The 20,814-nt window shown below is 41.9% G+C and overlaps 1 protein-coding gene across 4 annotated transcripts in view; it reads left to right on the top strand.

The window, feature by feature from the left end:
• Positions 1 to 20,814, top strand: part of Nckap5 (NCK associated protein 5) — a 698,576-nt gene that overhangs the window by 592,895 nt on the left and 84,867 nt on the right. The window lies entirely within an intron of this gene.

Here is a 20,814-nt window from a genome sequence, read left to right as displayed (position 1 = left end):
AGCAGTTTATGAAAATTAATAAATCTTTGGGGATTTGTGAGTATGGAATAATTTTAGGATTATGGTAGCCAGCAACTGTCTCGAAGAAAATTCAGAGATTATGTTATTTATATTTATGCATCGAATATCTACTTAATACTTCAGGATTTCCACCATAGGGGATTAGGAATTTCCCTTTTGACCTTCCCCCATGGCTGGTTCACAAACACAGTGTTTACTAACTCCTCCAGGCCAGCGTGATGGGAATTAAGTGCAATGTACTTGTAGACACTAAAGGAAAGCCGTGGAGCCGGTTTATGTCTTGGAAGATCAGTGTGTTTGCTGAATTTGTGTGGATGGAAATTTGTGTGTAAGACCGTGTTGGTGGGTTATGTGTGCTCATGTGTAGGGAGTGTATGTACTGACGCAGGTCTATGTAGAGGCCAGAGGTCAGTGTCCAGGGTTTTCCTCACTGACTGTCCTCTTTAATGTTTTTGAGACAGAGTTCTCACGGACCCTGGAACTCATCAATTTGATTAAATTGGCTGCCCATTGGGCTACAGGATTCCTCCTTCTCCTTCTCCTTGTCTTCACCTTCCTTCCCTTCTGCTCTCTACTCTTCCTCCTCCTCTCCCTCCTCCACTTTGTCTTCTTTCTCATTCACTCCCGCCTTCTAGGGTTACAGGTTTGTGCTGCTGTGCAAACTTGGGTGCTAGAGATATGAACTAGTGCCCTGATGCTTGTCCAGCAAGTCCTTCCCCGTGGAATCATCTACAACTCCTTTTCTCTCAGGCAGGCTTCTGTAGCATCATGTTCTTCAACATCACCAACATGCATTTGTTCCACTGATGTCATGGTGGAATTACTGGAAAGAGGGTTAGCTGGGAAACCCAGGGCAATCTGAACAGAAAGCCTGGCGTCCTTTTCTGTCTCAGTTTCTCCTAATAAGCCTAAAAAATTACAAATTTGAAATTTAAATATAGAATCTATTTTGCGAATAATAAAAATCAATCCATTCGACTTGAGTCCTACACAGTGCTTAGAAGCTGCCTTTTGCCAAGAAATGATTTAGCCTCCTGAAACATATTTCACAGCTAATCCTTTAATGCCTGTTTTACATATTACCCTTCCCACTGCTAATACTGAACAGTATTGTATGCAAGTAATTCCATGCCCTATATTTCAAATTGCTATTAGGACGCCACATAAATAACAATTTTCAACTGCTTGTTTATAATATTGTAAAGCATTTCTTACCGTGCGGGTAAAGGAACAGTGGATTTTAAAAATTACCTTGGGGACAAAGCTGCAGGAAAGCTGTGGTGCCAACTGTCACTAACAGCATCTACAAGAAAAATGGAAGTCGGGTTTGAAAACCTGATCATGACCAACTTACTGTGCATCACTAAGAGAAGCGAGAGAATGGGCTTCACTGAGCATTTAGCCAGTACGGCTGTGTGTGGCACACACCTGTGCAGACACTGGGAGATGATGGGAACTCAGCAGTTAATCCCACCTGTTAAAAAGGGACTGTCTCCCCCTCCTCTTCATTCTTTCCTTCTCTTTCTCCCCCTCTTCCTCCTCTTTCTCTTATCTGCCCTTTTCTGTCTTCTCTTTTTGATGGCATTTCATTTTTAGCCAACAAAATCTTACTGATTTCTGTACATGTACTCATGTGATATTTTTATACATGGACACATTGTGCGGTGTTTAAACCGGAGGAGGCCTGTCTATCTCCTCAAACCTGTCTCACATCTCTGTTGAAAGCATTTGAAGCTTGTTCTTTCAGGTGTGGAAGAGGCAGCAGAGCACACTGCCTTCTTCTCTTGAGCTAGACTTAACACCCTCAATCAGCCTCTGTACTTTTGGTGTCCAGATTCTCAGCACATGGTTGATACATAAGACCCTTTTCCATTCTCACCTGACTTTAGAGTGTACGTCTTCATGTAGCTCAAGCACAACTGAAGACCGAGGGTTGTACCCTTTGCCCCTCTTTTAAGGAACAAACATAGCAAGAGGGAGTAAATGTTAGACAAATGCCTAGCACAATCCCTGTGAAGTCTCGTCTTCTAGACCAGTGGCTCGCAACCTGTGGGTCTCAGCCCAGATATTTACATTATGATTGATAACCATAGCAAAAATACTGTCATGAAGTAGCAATGAGATAATTTTATGGTTGGGGGGGGGTCACCTCGACACGAAGAACTGTAATAAAGGGTTACAGCATTAGGAAAGTTGAGAACCACTGTTACAGAACTTTTATTTGATATGTAGAGGTAAGGCTAATACAAAGCCATAGCCAGGTTCATTATCAGGGGAGCAGTTGATATTGATAATGAGTATTTAGGAGAGTAATTGAGTCATGTCCCAGCTCTTTCACTGTACTTGTTCAGTGTGTGACCTAACACAGGGCTTTGTCCTCCGCAGTACTTCCCCACATTCACATCCCCAAACTCACCTCCGTGGCCTTGCTGTGGTTCTTTGCAGAGAATGTCAGGATGCCACTCACCTTTGAATGTGGACATGGACTTGCCTAGTCAGCCCTTCCTTTTGTCTTCCAGCCTCGGAAAGGTCTAGCTATGCCTATGCCCCCAATTCTTGTTGATATTTTCACTTGAGGCCTGGGTGTGTAGCTCAGTTGGTAGAGTGTCTAGCATGCACAAAGCCTCGCTTTCAATCACCTGGACTGCGTAACTGGATGTGGTGGCACACACATGCCTCCTGTACTAGGATAGGACTCGGGGCTTGGAGACAGGAAGATCAGAAGTTCAAAGTCATCCTCAGATACACACTAAGGTAAACCAATATGTAAGATCCTGTCTCAATAAAAAAAAAAAAAAAAAAGCTAATGAATGTATAATTGGGACATTTGGGAGGCAATTACGAGGGGTGGTTAGACCCTCATGGCTGGCTGGATGCCTGTTAAATGAGGCCGTAAGCAGTGGCCTCCTCCTCTGTCTCAGAGGATTACAACAGGAAAGTGCCCATGTGGACCAGGAGGCAGCTCAACCCAACACTTTAATCTTGGTGTGATTAAATTGTGTGGCCTACAGAATTAACTTTATTTTAGTTATAAACCACTTGAGGTATGATGCTGCCTTGTAGCCACTGAAATAGCTACCTTGTTTGATAAGCATTTCAGTTCTTTAATTTGTTTCTTTTTTAATTTTATACACATGTACAAGGAAGTATGATTATTTCCATGCCTCATATCCCCACTCAAGCTTCCTCTCATATCTCTCCTAGCATGTCTCCCTACCAACCTCCTACCTCTTTCTTTATAACTCACTCCAAATAGTGCTCTCCATGAGTGCCTGGGTAAAGCATGGAAACATTTGGTGGCCATGCCCTCGAAGCAGAACGATCTCCTTCCCCGCTGTTAGCATTTGGTGGGCGAGGATCTTCCTCCAGTAAGAGGTGGGGCCTGAGAAAGCACCTCTCTCATCACTGTCAGGATCTTGGCTGGCTTTCCCTTGTTCTTGTTAAGTCTCAGCTAAGCTAATGCTTAACTATGACTGCTGAGAGAAGAGCTCTCAAGAAGCCCATGCTGAGGCTTCCTGTCACCCACTGCCCTGTGAGGAGCTAGTCAGGGTGTCCTTCCATGAGCCCAGGTGCCAGGGACCATGTTATCCATGTGCATGGGGAGTGAAGCCTGGGTGAAACCATCTAGGGGTACAAAATGTGAGCCACACCAAAGACAGGGACACTCTAGGACGCTTTGGGAATAGGAAGGGGTGAGCAGGTGTGAGAAGGGACAAGAGAGTACGATAATGGGATGAATATGGTCAAGTACATTATATGCATGTATGCAAATAGCAATGAAATCATTCTAGATATAATTAATAAATGCCAGGAAAAACCTTGTCAAACAATCATAATATAACAATAATGGTAGTAAAATAGCAATAAAGCATTTTTTTAATTAAACGAATGAACTGTGCTTGAGTCTAGACAGCAAAGATATATGGATCTGAAGATATTTCTTAAATTCTATGCAGTCCATTTCATTGTCTAATTAATTTATATTGTTATTTTAGTAAATTGTCCCCCATTTAGTAAATGATGGCAAACCATCATTAAGTAAATTTAATTGAGTAGAATTACAAGCATGAACTCTGTAATCAGGCTTCCTGGGCTTCAACTACTAGTCATGAGACCTCCATTCAGCAAGACATTTTAACTCTTAGAATAGTTTCTTCACCCACAAGGTATGGGTGAAAATAACAGTTTAAATCATCTAGGCAAAAAAAAAATAAAAGAAAAACAGAAATCACCATGACAACATAATTCATCCAATGAGAATGGACCTGAAACATAAGCTTAGCATTTTAGGCTGAAATAAGCAACTTTTATGAGACTTGTTTTGTAAAAGATACCAGTGGGGTTATTAATACCCTCCTGCCACAGGAGAGGCAAAGCTGGGTGTTAGGGGAAGTGTTTGGACCCCAGAGAAAGGCCCAGTTTCACTCTTCCTGGGATAGACACAGTCCTATGATTTTGAACAACCCCTTAGCTTCCTCTTTCCTAAAAACTAAGGTAACAATTTCTTCCACATAGTAACATGGTCCTTTATAAGATAAACTCAGGCGAAAGACTCCACACAGTGTCTCTTTCCTGCCCCAGAGCAGGAGGTAACTTATTTCTTTCTAACAAATGGTACATTACACTCCAGGGACTATCAGTATGGTTTCCATTAGGTCTGGGGGAAAAAAAAAGAAAAACATTTGTCCTTTTTCCTTCTTCTAATCTGTGTAGCTTATTGAAATCTGAAGGGAAATTCAGTCCCTGAAATATAAAAAGCAGAAAGCTTCTGGAAAATGAAGACTTTTCAAAACTAAAACGTGATTAAAAATGCAAAAAAGCAGTGTAGATAATTTTACAGAACAGCAGGGGCGATTGGGAGGCACTTATTAAGGAACCTGTTAAAGCAATTAGCGATAAAAATGGAAATTTGAGGCATTTCTGTATCTCTTAGATCCCAGAATAAGTTCAGGCTGTGCTGAGTCACTTCCTCCCTCTGATACGCTTCAAAGACAAAGGGGGCACTCAGGGAGGACGCAGGGCAAGGCTGAGCCACCTTCAGGAACTGGCCCACCTGCCCACAGGCCTGAAATACCGGCCACAGGAGGCTGGGCCTTCCATCAGGTTGCTTAGACGCTAATACTCTGAGGTTATACTGTGTCTGAAACATTCCTGGTGGGTTTTCATTTTCTCAAGAGACCTTGACATAAAGATCTGGAGGCTTGCCTGTGAGAGCAGAGTCCCTCCAGCACAAAGTTGCTCTTCTGAGTACTTCCTGCCATACATTGGCCTGTGCTGTTCACGCACTGCACACACCTCACCCCACAGTCTCTGCCACTTCCACCAGACAACTCCTATTCTACCGTCATTTCTTTGTGAGATGGGGTCTGCTGTAACCCGGAGTGGCCTCCAACACTCTGCTTGGAACTTCTCATTCTCCTGCCTCTGGTGGTGGGAAGACAGGCATGCATGACCATGCACAGTTTATAAAGTTCATGCTAAGCTTCTACACAGGGCTTCACGCGTGCTAAGTAATGCTAAGCAGCCCACCGAGCTGCAGCCTAGCCCCTCTGCCGTAATCTGTTTTGCTTGTTATGCCTTTACAGTGCTTTAGAATTTTCTCCTTCCCTGTGCAGTTGGACACTTCATTGATCTCACAAACTGAACTAATGACCTTCACGTCTCCTGTAGTTCATCGTCAGCATTCTGTACTCTTTAGAAATGTTCCCTGACACACTAAGACCATTCTCATGCATCCCAACTATGCTTGGAGACCTCAGAGAAACTTTGTAGATAATCAGGTTTTCATATTAGTGGGGAACATTGAAGAAGGTTTAGAATGTAGCTGTGGAATAATTGTGTTCAAAAGCATTGGAATCCCAAAGAAGTAAATAAATAAATAAATAAATAGGAGGGTAAAATAATGCCACATGCCAATGCACCATCCAAAGTGAGACGGAATACTCGCCTAAGATCACGTATGCGGTGAGGAAGGGATGTTGTTAGGGAAAAGAACCATTGAAGCAAGAATTGTGATAGACCTTAGAAATTATGATAAAAATTAAACTCAAGTGAGATCGCACCATGCTGGGTATATCTGTGAAATGTCTTTCAAAAGAACATTTGAAAGACAGTCTCTCTGCATCTATCAGCAAGATGTCAAGGTCGGATAGTGTATTTTTTTTATCTTATATCCCAAAATGGAAAGGAAAGCATAATTAATTAAACATTAGCTTTTACCAAAAAAGATTTTTGTGTCCTGGGCTCAAATTTTTGTGAATCTAAGAAATGACCATATAATACTCTGTTATATAATATAAAGTTATGTAATATTTAGTTTTATAATAAATTCTTAATGTATTAGACCAAAACCCATGAAATGAAAACCCAAGAATCTGCTGCAATCACTCTTTATAGAATTTAGAATAGCTGGTAAAAATTGTATTTCTGAGAAGGGCAAAAATATAAGTGTAGTATGCAAGTCAAAAGTATTAGAGGTTTTGTTTGGTGTGTGTGTGTGTGTGTGTGTGTGTGTGTGTGTGGTGGAGGAAGGTTGTCTGATAAGTAAAGCTTCTATACAAAAATTATACTCTTCAGACTAAGCTATTTGGGGTAATTTTATTGAGCTTACTTTGAACAATTCTTACACATAACTATGAAAATTGCTCTATTACCCTACAGAAGGAACAAAGTGTCTCCATCTAGCTGTATCTCATTTACAACCATGTTGGGAACACTTCCCTTAAATATACCACACAGGTATTTTCTACATCATGCAAGATGACGGGACACTTGGATGTTGGCCAAGTGAGTATCAAAAGATACTCAAAGATATCCTATGACCCCTCTCCAGCTTTTCCCTTGTTGTGTGGGATTAGAGGGTAGAAATCACTGTGCACAGGGAACCCAGGCAGAGCAATAGAAGTGGGGCCCCGGCAGCTTGGTTAGAGCCGTGAATGGGATCAGCTCTCCGAAGTAAATGCAAGCCCATTTACAACAAAACTGTGGCCAAAATCAACAGTCACAAGAGACCACTGACATTGTGCAGTGGATAATGGTACTTGCCACCAAGTCTGACCTTTCAAAATCAGGTGGTTGAAGAAGTAGACCAACTCCTGACCAATCATCCTGACTTCTACATATGGTCTGTGACACATGTGTGCCCATCCGCAAGGCACACAGACAGAGTAAATGACTATAATTTTAAACGTAGGGTCCAGATCACAAGATGTAAATGAAGCTAAGCAGTAGCAAGTCCAAAGGTCACACAGAGCAGGGGGCAGGTGAGGAACAGAAGCCCATGGCAAGCAGAAGACCAGAAAGACAGAGGCAGGAGCAGGTGAGGAACAGCTGCCTGAGAAGACAGGGTGGCAGGGAGCAGCTGAACTGTATTCCTGCTCGTGGATCAGGTTCAGAGCCATGGAAATAGTGGTTAGTGGACAGATCCAAGAAATTGCTTCAGTCCTCTACATTTCCTGTCTACTTCCAGTATGTTTCCATTTTTAGGCAGTTTTCCCATTGCTGTGACAAAACACCTGGCAAAAACAACTCAAGGAAAGAAGGGTTTATCTCTCTGTCTGTCTGTCTATCTCTCTATCTGTCTATATCTATCTATCTATCTATCTATCTATCTATCTATCTATCTATCTATCTATCTATCTATCTCTATCTGTCTGTCTATCTGTCTGTTTTGGCTCACAGTTTGAGAGTACGCTTTCTTTCATGGTTAACAGGGCAGAGCAATGGAGTAGGAGACAGCTGGTCACATTATGCCCATCAGGGAGTACAGAGGGCTGAAGGTCGGTGCTCAGGAAACTTTCCTTTTATTCTCTATCCTGGTCCTCAGCCCATGGGACGGTGCTGCTCGTACTGATGGTGGTTTTCCGAGTTAAACCCTTTTTTCTTTTTTTGAAACACCCTCATGAAAATACCCAGAAGTTTGTTTCCATGGTGACTATCAAGTCCATTAAGTTGACAACAAAGATGAACTGTCACAAGCTCCTTGAGAGTGTTGTTCAGGCACTGGGTGAGGTAAACATAGCACTAGCTCATGTGGCAAGAGCACACCATCTCACTTTGGAATTAAGACAGAAAGTCAAACAACTGTGGCAAGAGAAGACTCTTTCAGCTGAGAGCTTTTCTCCAGCAAAAGGGGGAGAGAGCAACTAGGGCTGAACTTTAGATAATTATAAAACAGCACTAGGGCTGCACTTGGGATAATTATAATTTTCACCAAGTTAAATAAATCAGGGTGTGGGGTAATAACACATTAAAAACATTAGTCATAGGGCCGGAGAGATGGGGCAGTAGCTCAGAGCCCGGACTCCTCTTGCAGAGCCTGATTTAGTTCCCACCACACACACGTGGCAGCTTACAGCCACCGGTAACACCAGATCCAGGGAGATCAAGGTGTCTCAGCCTCCGCAGGAACCTGCACGTACGTGAACACACATACATAATTAAAATAATGAAAATAAACCTTTGCGAGCATTTACATCCACCCTCAGCTGCTGAACCTAAATACATGTTATTCTGTTGTAGTCTATGCTGTTCATGCGTGCAGATATTTGCCTTTGCGTGTGATACATACATGTGTGCATGTGTATGTGTGGACGCACTTGTCCACATCTGCGTGCAGGATACAATACACAGGACTTGACATCCCAAAGACATCCCTCTGTACTGTTCCCCACCTATTTTAATTTTATTCTTACTGTTTTTAATTTGTATGTTTGTGTGTGTGTCGTGTTGTGTTTTGTATGCATGTGTGTGGTGTGTATGTGTATGTACATGTGTATTGTAGTGTGCTGTGTTGTGGCGGGTGTGGTATGTGTGTTGTGTGTGGGGGTGTGGGTATGTATGTGTGGTATTGTGTTGTATGGCGTGTGTATGGTATGTATTGTGTGGGGTGGTGTCAGGGGAAAGCATGGCATGTGCTTCTGTGTGTACAGTCCACCTTAGTCTTTAAACAGCGGTTGGCTCACCGATCTTGGTACTCAACATTTCAACTAGACTAACTGGCTAGCAAGCCCAAGGGATCCTCGTCTCCATGTCCACCGGTCAGCCCTGTGATTAAAGATGTGCAATCCTGCTGTGACTGGCTTTCCACATGGGTCATCATGCTAGTGTCTGCTGAGCCATCTCTGTGGCCCCGGATGCTCCTCTTTAATCAAGGAAGGAAATTTCGTACAGGATTACAGTGTTATATTAGTTATCTTAAGGAATATGAATGAGGAAGTGGAAGTCATGCTGCCTCATCCTTTTGTTTTATTGTCTTTGCTTTACTCTAAAGCTAAGCTACTAACTTTTGAAATCCTAGCAGAGAAAATGTCCTCCTTTCCAAACCTGAGGAAGTACAACAAAACTAAAAGCTGTTTATCACTTTCGTTCTGTGGTTTGCCTAGCACAGTTCCCCGTGTTCCCCAGACTTCTCAGAGAAAGAGCTCGGCTTTGACCTCTCCTTCTACCACTAAATAAAGTCATGGTGTCTTCCTGGCCTTTGCAGTTACTACCCTAAAGCTATGACATCATTGGATACTGAGCCCAAACGTGGAGGCAGATTTCTATTAAATGTAATAAGCCTTCAGTGTGTATTGGGGAAACTGTAGCATGGTAAAAAATGGGAGAGGCATAATGGAAAACTCTGGCCCTGCAGCCTGGCTCTGCTGCTCTGACTTCCACTCTCCACAGCCCTCATTAACTACACAGCTGCAGAATCGGGCCCTGCTGCTCTCAAGGGAGCACTCACCTTGATCCCACCAGATAAAGGACAACCAGTCCTTGGCACAGTCTGTTGAGGAGAGCATTCCTAAGCCTTGTCTTAGAGATTCAGACCTGTGCCGATCATAGAACTACTACCTGAGCACTACAGAACACACACACACACACACACACACACATACACACACACACACAGAAAATATTGATCTGATGTACAACTTGGAAACCATCTGCCCTTACATTGCTGGGTATTTGAGCCTGGACTTGCTATTTTATGCTGGTGTGAGTGGTGTGTCTTGACTATGAATTATGATACAGCTTAGCTCTTCAAGAACTTCTCCACACCAACTCCTGCACACAATGACTGTTGTTGATCTCGCTGCAATAAAGCTGAAATTTGTAGTATAAGAACTCACCTGCTGGTGTAGTCTTATATGAATATATAAATCTGTGCATGTACATTTAATATACACACATGCCTATATATCATCCTTGTTAGCATTAACTGCCAACTTGAAATAGCCTAGAATCACTTGATAAAAATTGTCTTCACTGAGTAATTGTCTTTCTCAAGTTGGTGTGTGGACATTCTATGAGAGATTGTTTTGATGGATAAAGGAGAACCCAATACACAATGAGTAGCACTATTTCCTGGGCAGGTGGTCCTTGCTATGTGAGAAAGATAGGGAAGCCTCTGAGTAATCCAGTTAGCAGGCAAGACTGAGACCTGGCAGCATAAGCCAAGTAAATCCGTCTTAGTTGTTTTTGGCCAGAAGGTTTTTATCACAGCAACAGATAGAAAACCATATATATATTAACATTTTATTGAATACCTTCCCTGTATACTGCAAGTGTTTATCTTAGATGAGAGAAATATCAGCCCGGTAAATGTTATCTGTGATAACAAATGAACCCCAAATGAGTCATGGCTCAAACAGAGTAGGCATTGTTCCTCTCATGTGAAGTCTAATGGAGATATTTTTGTCCCAGAGTAGCTTTCTTCCAGCTGTTGACTGAGAAATACAAGTTGCCTACACTTGGTTGATTCTATTTCCATTGATGGGTGTTGATTTTGGGTTGGTTTTATCAAGCCAGTTGAAGAGGAAAAAATACGTAGTAAGAGAACCATGTAGGAGATAATCCTGAACCAGAGAAGGAAGGCACACATCTATCTCAAACTCATGAGCTAAAACTCCACATGTCACTTTTCCAGCTCTACTGACAAATGAACATCAGAACTGAAGTCCACCTGTGTGCCCAGAAAGAAGAGGGTTTAGATTCTGTAACAACTAGCCAATTTCTTCCTCAGGGACAAAACAGAAATGTAGGCCTAGACCTTCATTCTCACGGAGCTGGTCTTCTGTGGGAGAATGGAGCCTAGGGTAGGAAGTCTTAGAAGACTTGTTCAGGTCCAGGAATGGTGTACAACAGATGACAGGGCCGAATATGAGGGCAGTGTGATTGATACAGATGGGGAATCCATCTGCCTCGAGGATGGATAACCTTTCGGATGGGGTTGCTTGCAGTACAGTACTAAATAATGAGTAGCAAGAGTAAAAAGGTTTGCCATGGAATTGTGGGTGAAGGGATCAACTCAGAAGGGAGAGGGTTGCTTCCGACTTAATGGGGAGCAATTTGGCAAGAAGGGAGGGTGGGACTGTCCTGATCAAAGAAGGAACTTGAGCCAAAGATCCTTAGCTCTGCTCTGGAGATATTGAGGCTGGGAATCTCTGTTTCTGAGTCCAAGTGGGATCTTGGTTATTAAGATCAGGTAAGATAGGGTGCAGTGCAAGATCAATATTAAAAAAAAAAAACAACTTATTTTCCTGGTGTACAGTTCCAGGATATAGTTTGTTGTAGTGGGGAAGTCAAGGTAGCAAGAGTATGTGTGTGCACACATCTTTGCCCGCTTGTGTCTATTTGTTTGTCTGTCTGTCTGCCTGTCTGTCTCTCTCTCTCCTTCTGTCTGAATGTGTGTGCATGTCTGCCTCTCTGTCTGTATCTGTCCCTGTCCCTCCTTGTGAGCGAGTGAGTGTGTGCATTCAAGGGACATTGTTACCTTTTAAATCTAAAACAAATTGTATCTAGAACTCTTCTGGATTTTCAGTTAGAGATTTGAAAGGTAAAGTGGTTCACATAAGAGATTGTATCACAGGGACTCTAACAGTGAACATGAGCTATAGATAATTGTGACAGAGAATTTTCATCTAATTAGGTAAACTTTAATTAGGTTTATGGCATTCTGGCTTACTATCTTTGACAATGGTTTTAGTTCAATTTCTCATAAGGCTTGGGAAAGTGGTTCGGTAGATAAAGCACTTGCCATGCAAGCATGAGGACCTGAGTTTGAATCCTCAGAACCCATGTGCAGTTGGACACATCTGTAATATTAACATTCCTACAGGAAGCTGAGAGACAGAGGCAGTAGAATCTCTGAAAGATCTGGTGTAGGCCATGGAGAACAAGAAGCTTGGTCCCCAGCCAAGTGGAAGGAGAAGATGAGTATTAGACATTGTCCTCAGATCTCCATGCATGCATTGTGACACATTTCCTCCTGCAGACTCTCTCTCTCTCTCTCTCACACACACACACACACACACACACACGCGCACACACACATGTGCAGACACACACACACACACACACACACACACACTTGCTGTCTTCACTTACCCACCACACTGGGCTATCAACAGGAACTATGTATCAAAAAGTTCTTTCTCCCAGGGTATGCTATCAAAGCAACAGCAAAGAAACTAAGACAAGTTCCTATAACAAGGGAATAAATTGTCAGTTAGATAAAAACCACTGGCACAATGCATCATTGAAGAGCGTAGGTTTTGACACACACATATTCATACAGTATGTGAAATGATGACATCATATCTCTGAGAAGAAAGAGAGTGAAACGCAATCATGAACTGAATGAGAAGTTAGATATCTAATCTACAGAGGACTCTTCCCTCAAATCACGTGATCTACCACTCCAAAAAAAATCATCATTTCTTTTGTTTAATGTCATTTCCCATAACTGCTGCTACTGTTTGCATATTGATAAATGTATCCTTAGGTCTTAAAAATATAATTCGTTTGGCACTCTCTCAGTCTTTTAAACCTATATGTGGATGGGAAAAATCTAAGAACATCTTTTTCTTTCTGACTATAATGAGCACTAATTGGGTACTTATTGAATATAATATCTATGACAGGTTCTGATTAGTTAACAATAGGGAAAGTTCTATCATTACCCACAGGAATCCTAGATCCCAGAAAAAAACCTGAGAAAGGTATTATAAAAATTATGAAGAAGCTGTATCATTGTGCTAGTTACCACTTGAAGTGTTAGTAGTCTTTATAACTTTGAATTTTTATAGCAACTAACAGCAAGTTTTGAAAGTGCCTGTATGGACAGACAGATAGAGAGGGAGATATGTGAAACAAACAAATAAATACACGTTTGAACCTCTGTTCATAAGGACAACTGGTCTACCTAGTACGGAGGGGGGAAGTAACCATTACCATTGTATTAGGATAAAGTATAATCTCCTAAAGTATACATTGTTCAAGAGGTAGCTGCAAAGATTTATTTAGTACCTAGCTAACCAAATGTACAGGATTCTGATGGAAGTTTACCCTGATAATTGAACTAGATTGATGATAGTCTTTTAGTGGAACTTACATTTCTTATGACAATATGGCCAATTTTCTGGGACAAAATGGCCTGCAAGGCCAATACTGCAGTCTCAAATGGTCCTAGTATTCCCCAGTAGCAGAGAATCTTAAACATTTTTTTCAATCTCTGTCTCTCTCTCACTGTCTCCCTCTCTGCCTTTCTCTCTTTCCTTTCTCCTCTCTCCTCTCTATCTCTCATTTCCTTCCTCCTCCCCATGTGTGTGAGGTGTTGTGATTTGTGTGTTGGGAGGAAATAGGCATTCTAGAGCTTACATATGAAAGTTAGAGGATGAATTCAGGTGTCAGTCCTCACCTTCCAACTTGCTTGAGACATGGTCTCCTATTGTATGTGTATGCCAGGCTAGCTGCTCACAAAAGGTTATCCTTTCTCCATCTCCCATTTCACTATAGGATTATAGAATTATAAATGTATGTGCTACCATGTTCAGCTCTGAGTGGGTTCTGAGGAGCCAATCTCAGGCCTTCATACTTTTGCTGCAAGAATTTCATTCCATGTGCTATGTCTCCCAGCCCTTGGATCAGCCTCATTTTGCAACAAGTCCACTCTCTGATAGAAAGGATTTTTTTCCATATTATTTAGCCACTTGATAGATTTGTTTTTGCTGCCTGAAATCATAAGAGTTGTGACCAAGACAAACCAGGATACAGATATCATTTTTAAAATACCACCAGCCTGGCAGAAACATGACACATAAATCATAGGTTTTATTGTATTTGCAATTAAACAAATCAAATTTTATTGTCCACTGGAAAGCCTTAGCAATTAGTATAAAGATTAATATAGTGAAACATCTCCACTGTTACAGGTCTCCCAAACAAAACTGAAGTTAAAAAAAAAATCGCTGTATAATTGAATAGCATGTAAGTATTAATGCACAGAACCTTCTGAGTCCCCAGGTCCCTGATGCAATTATTTTCTATTCACATTAATTGTTCCAAGCAGATGACGCTAATAACTTTCAGTTAAAATGTGTCCAAAGGAAGATTTCCTAAGATCAGTACTGTTAGATATAAGGTCACTTTTATAATTATTCGCTTAGCTTTTTAACCATGCCTGAACATAATAAAATTAACCTTGTGACTATTTTTATGTTTTTAATCAGAATATCAAAAGGTAATTTTTACACTAGCCAGCAAATATTAGGGTATAGATGGTTTCTTTATTATGTATCAATATTCTAACTACTTCTCTATGGTGTATGTCTGAGTACATGTGAAAGTCAGAGGCCAACTTTGAGGGAAACCACTACAGTAGAGTTTTTTTGTTCTTTGTTTTTTTTGTTTGTTTGTTTGTTTGTTTTGTTTTTTGTTTTTTGTTTTGTTTTGTTTTTGAGACAGAGTCTCTGAGTGGCCTGGAAATAACCAAGTAGGCCAGTCTGACTTACCAATGAGGCTTACTGTCCCTCCTGTCTCCATCTCTTCAGCCCTGTGATTATAAGCATATACCACCAAGTCAGTCTTTTAAATGCTTATTTTGTTTTTTGAGATTATAATATAATTACATCATCTTCCCATTTCTTTTCCTCCCTTCAAACCTGCGCATTATCCATCCTTGTTCACTTTCAAATAATAGACACATTTTAATTAATTGTTTTATATATATATATTCCTAAATATTTCAGTACAATCTGCTCAGTCTATATACTTAATGTATGTTTTTTAGAGGTGACCATTTGGTATTAGGTAATCAACTGGAGTTTTCTTCCCTGGGGAAGACTCTTTATATGAGACCTAGAGATCAAACACAGCTTCACACATTTGTACATCTGAACTTTGCTAACAGAGCCATCTCCCCAACCTACTTTATCTTTTTATTCTTCTTCTGAGAATTTTTTCCAGGCAGACTGTTGGGCTTTAAAATTGTGACTGTTGTCTATGAAATGCAACTTGCAAATACAAACACACCCTGAGAACTCTGATGAGCAAGAACAGACTTGCATGGGTTCTGACCTGTTTTTCTTCTAGTGGAACATATCTAATTCTTTGGAGAACTATTGGTCCAAAATCAGATTTTGAAACAAAGAATTAAAGTAATGTGACCCAACACCTCTGCTTGGTTTCACCTGAGAAGCTTTGCTCATGTGTCACACTCTCCTGTCTGCAGATTTGCTCTCAGAGGCAGGAGGAAGCCAGACTGTGACACTGTCACAAATAGATGTTGAGCCGCATGGGAGTCTCTTGTCCAGTGGAGCTGTGTCCATGGAATGTTTAGGTTGTTTTCTTCCTTCCGTCAACTCTCATGTCACAAGCAAACCACAAGATACACCTCTGAAGCATCCTCAGGCAGAGAGCAACACCTTCCTTTTATGTGTTCTCTGAAATTCAATAACATGTTCCCCTGCTGATAGAGTAAGCAAGAAGTGTCACTCTCTGCAAAAGTGTTGTAAATCTTGGCTTTGTGCCCAAGATAGCCTTTTGGGTATTGATTACATATCAGAGTCTCTGAGTAATGGGCAAGGGGCTTTTGATTAAAGTCCATGTCCCATATTATCTCTTCCACTTTTATGATATATTATGTATGATCTTTTAAAAAGTCACTTAAAAAAACATAAAGGCCATATAAATGTATACGGAAAAATGTTAGGCTTTAAAATGGCAAGAGCAGTCATGGATAACTAGATTTCTATTTTTGCCATATAGTTTTGTTGGTTGCAGATAATATATTCCATAGCTAATATAAATATTCTCAAGTTAAATAGAAATGACATTTCAGTAAAAGACTGTCATTTTCTACATCTGCACAGATCTCTCAGCCCCTGATCTATACTATGACCTTAAGATTACAAATCTAGCAAATTTGTAGATTTTGTTAAAGAAACTCTTTGTTTCAGTCTCTGTGTTTCTTTATGTCATGAAACTCAAACTTTAGCTTTTGTTTTGCCTTTTTCTCATAGTAAAAATATCAGAGAACATGAACCATTCAAGTTTGTAATGTAGAACAGAAATACAAAGGATACATTTATAACAAACAGGGCAAGCTATTAATTTTACCAATTAAATGGATATACATGCGATAATGTTGGAAACGAAACCAAAATACTCTTTTCACAAAGATGGTAAGTAATAATTATCATCATATGTCTCCATTGACAGCTGTGCTCAGAAGGGTGCATGTTGTTCTGTGGGTCTCTGGTTGCTTGGACACTGTAACATTCTTGGCTGAGATCTGGACTTAGAATCTTCTTTGCCCTGTTGCTGTGACAGAATAACTGACAAAGGCAACTAAAGGGTAAGATGGTGCATTTGGGCTCACGGTTCCCAGGGATGCAGTCCGCAGGGACACCATGTACCCAGCTTGGGTTATTGTCTTAAAACTTATGTGCAAAGTATCAGATACTGGTGGGACCCCAAGAGATGTAAAATAAGGTTGTGTGGTGTGTGTGTGTGTGTGTGTGTGTGTGTGTGTGTGTGTGTGTGTAGCAAGACCTAGTACTTCTCAAATCCACCATATCCTTGGGGATTGCTCAGCCTTCAAAATTACCTGATGTAGCTGGTGTCTCAGTGACCGCCACTGATGAAAAAGGGAACCGTGGTACAGTGCGGTTAAGTAACTTTTCCCCCAAGTTCAAAGAGCAAGGATATGGAGAGCCAAGATTCAAGCCTCATAAATGGCTCCAGAAGTCAAGTGCTTGACCACAGAAGAGCTGTTAACCAGAGCACATAATGGCTGCCTGATAATAGCAAACATCAGAGGAAAGCTGACTTTACAGCCTGTCAGCAGAATTCTGTTCTGCTCGCCTTTCAAATTAAGCCATCAGCTGCCACAGTAGGGCGAGCTTGGTGTTTCCCAAATGGAAGATTGGCTCTACCTCTCTTTGTGGATAATTCCCTAACCAGTGCACACCTATGTTCCACTTCTTCTCCTACTCACCAGTGTTAGAGATGAAGGTGGGTCCATAGAAATGAAGCTGAGACAGAATTACCTTTCAGAAGAACTTTATTAGGAGAGGTGTAGATTTCCAGCCATAGCCCTGAAATTGGAGAACAGTGGGGGAGATAGTCACTTGGTGCCTTGTGATAGAATTCTGAAGAAAGAGAGCCTTCATTCTCTTCAGTTTCCAACATATTAAGAAAGTTATGGCATCATACATATACAGTATGACGGAGTCTTCAAGGAAGAGAGCCTTCAATTATATAAGACAAACAGAATTCCCAGTTCTTAAAATGTTGTTGCACACATCAGAGGTGCTGTTATGGAACCACTATATGAACCTGCAATTGAACGGGATCCCCATATGGTCTGTGTGCACATGAAAAGCATTTCTTAATGCATCACGTTGCTTAACCGCTCCCATCACTGCCAGCTTTACATGCCATGAGCTGAATTTCCTCACCTCCCTAAAGTGTCTTATACAATGTGTCTCTTGTCACTCAAGGTCAACTCCAAAGCAGAGCCAGCAGTTCCTTCTCAAGGCTCCCCTTCTTCTATATTCCTGTCACCTAAATCCATTCTCTAAAGAGAATATGCACACGGGTCGTGCCTGAGCAAGAAGGCTTCTGCTTTCCCTGGCCTAGGCATTGAGTTGAGCTGTATGGTTTTGCTAGACTGAGTGGATAGGGACAAATGGGCAAGAAGGAATCACATCTAAACTGTGGCACCTGGGAGAAAGAAGCTAAAAACATTCCCAGAACCATGTAGAGCATGGAAAGCCATTTAACTATAGGTCAACTGGCAAGATGCAGGCACAGTTGCTTTCAGGAGAGTGTGTAATTCAGAGAAGAAGCTGTCCTAATTAACTGCTGCCACCAGATAAATCCCCTCACAACACATGAAAGGCGGGGATAGAGACACTGGAAAGCATTAAAGTTCAAGTGGAAGCTAATATGATGTTTCTGGAAGTTTATATGGGGATGGACGCTCGGTGTCTACACTGGCAGAGGCATTGATAGCAGGTTATCCCGGAAGATGGAGCCATAGAGGGGGAAAGGGCGCAAGTCAGCTGGTGGAATGTTAGTGCACAATGCCCTGGGTTCCATCTCCAACACCATATAAACTGAGCGTGGTGGTGTATGCCTTCAAGCCTCTGCAACTAGAGGCAGGATGATCAGAGGTTCAAAGTCATCCTTCACATTGTGGTTTGAATGTAAAAGTCCACCCCCCGCCCCAATAGGCTTGCATATTTGAACAATTGGTCCCCGGTCCATGGCACTGTTTCCGAAGGTTGTGGAACACATAAGAGGTGGCATCTCCCTGGAGGAATTGGGTCATGAGGTGTGCCTTTAAATTGTGTAGCCGAGGCCCACCCATATCCATCCTCTCCCTCTTGAGCATGGAAACAGGAGCTGCCAGCTTTCTGCCTCCTCCTCCCATACCCCCCTGCCCTGAAGGACTAGGTCACTTTAGAACTGTCAGACAAAATAAGCCCTTTACCTTCCAGGTTGCTTTTGTCAGAGCGGTTTGTCACAACAACATGAAAAAGTAATTGAGAAACTCGGGTACATAGTGAGTTCAAGGCCAGCCTGGGCTACATGAAACACTATCTGAAAAAAAGGAAAATGAATAGTGCTGTTGGCTGGCTATAGATATCTGTTATGATACAAGTATAGACTTACTTTAGCTAGGTTATAGCTAACAATATATAAGGACATCATTGTTAGATAGCAGAATCCAGAAAGCTGGATTCTTCCCAAATTTCAGCAGGGAGAAGTAGAATATTAAACAAAAAAAAATTCTTGGCATTTTTTAAAAGATGACTTAAAGGGATTATTATGCAACAAAAATAAAGTACCTATAGGAAGGCAGATGAAATGATTGACTGTTATAGTTATTGATTACCACACAAATTGATGTGCCCTCTGTACTCTGTGAAGGTTTAAGGTTTACCACAAGTACTCTCCCATCATGGCTACATGCCGGGGCCCTGGCTGGGGTGTTTCTCATCGTCATTTAGAATTGCATTTGCAGGACAGTGATAAGTACTCAGGTACTAATGGAACCCATAAAATGTCAAGAAATTGCATAAGTAAGAGGCTTCACACCTCTGCAGGTGACACCAAGACGGATGGCTCCTCACTGGAGAGCGTTGGAGACAAGGCTTGCCAAAGATAGGCTAGAATGAGGCAGGAGTAGAGAGCGCCTAGTCTCCATCACGGTGCTAAATTAACCTAACCTGTCCAGTCTGCGGAGCAGCATCTGCTACACTTGCAAGGTGGCTGCCAGGGTGCACAGGGGTGATTCCCACTTGTTCTGCTGCTCACGCTCTATATGGGCCCCCTCGAATTCTAGCCACCTGGGCCTTCTGCGTGAGGCCTATCTGTGAGGGTCTAGGGGCCGTTATCACTCACACAGTCAAGCAGCTATGACAAGCTCCCTGGCGGAGAGTGTGACACCTGAGCGCGGCGCCTGCCCGTGGCACATGTTGTTCTACAAGGCTGCATAGACGGACTGGGCTGTATCTGATAGCTGACTTAGAGTAACCTCCCAACCAGAGGGAACCGGCAGTGCTGTGGTAGAGCTGCCCACTCTACACATGAGGCCACTGAGAGAGATGAGCACAAGACTGCAAATTTTGTAGCAGTGCATAACCTGATTTGTGGCATTAAACTAAAGCCTAATGCTGATGCTCTTGAATCCTATAGCCAAGAATGTGTCTTCTTCCATCTGGTGCAGGGTGTGTTATTGTTGTTTTGCTTTTTTCTTCAGTGCTGGGGATTGAAGCCTAGATCTCATATGTGCTAGTAAAACATTCTCCCACCAGCTGCACTCCCCACCCTGAGTCTTGCTTTGATATTGATTTGCTCTCTGACAGTATGGCTGGATAAAATGAGAACCTACTGTTATGATAACAATAGCAGCCTGAAAAAATCTGAGCACCCTCTGTAGATTAGACACTAACTATAGGCTTCATGTCTAGAACCTCGTATCACCCTCGCGGTAACTGTTTGTGCTTTACCATACGGTTGCAATTCATTTTAAGGGGGAAATGTGGCTAGCAAGGCTAAACAACTTCCCTGGGGCCACACAGTAAAAGAGGAGCTGGGGGGAGTGGACTTAGCCAGTACATAAACTGCTTTCCTTGCAAACCTGACGACCGGAGTTTGATCTCTAAAACTCACACTAAAAACCAGGAACAAATAACAATGAAAACTAGGCTTCGTGGTGTATGCTTGTGACCTCAGTGCTGGGAAGGAAGAAGTGGGTCCCTGGAGCTCATTTGCTGAACAGACTAGTCTATTTGGTGAGTTCTTAGCCAGTGGGAGGTTCTTTAAACAAGTCTCCCAAAGAATGACACCCTGAGGTTGTCTTTTGGTCTTCGAATGCTTGAGCATGCATATGCTCATATAACCCTCCCACATAGGTACCCCAAACATGCATGTGCCAGCTTGTACACAAGCATACATATATGCATACACACACACACACACACACACACACACACACACACACACACACACACACAC

This window comes from Psammomys obesus, unplaced genomic scaffold (genome assembly GCF_907164565.1).
Source record: "Psammomys obesus unplaced genomic scaffold, mPsaObe1.curated_primary_1811, whole genome shotgun sequence".
Classification (NCBI taxonomy): Eukaryota; Metazoa; Chordata; class Mammalia; order Rodentia; family Muridae; genus Psammomys; species Psammomys obesus.
Note: the sequence above shows the minus strand (reverse complement) of the source record. Positions and strands in the feature narration are given on the sequence as shown.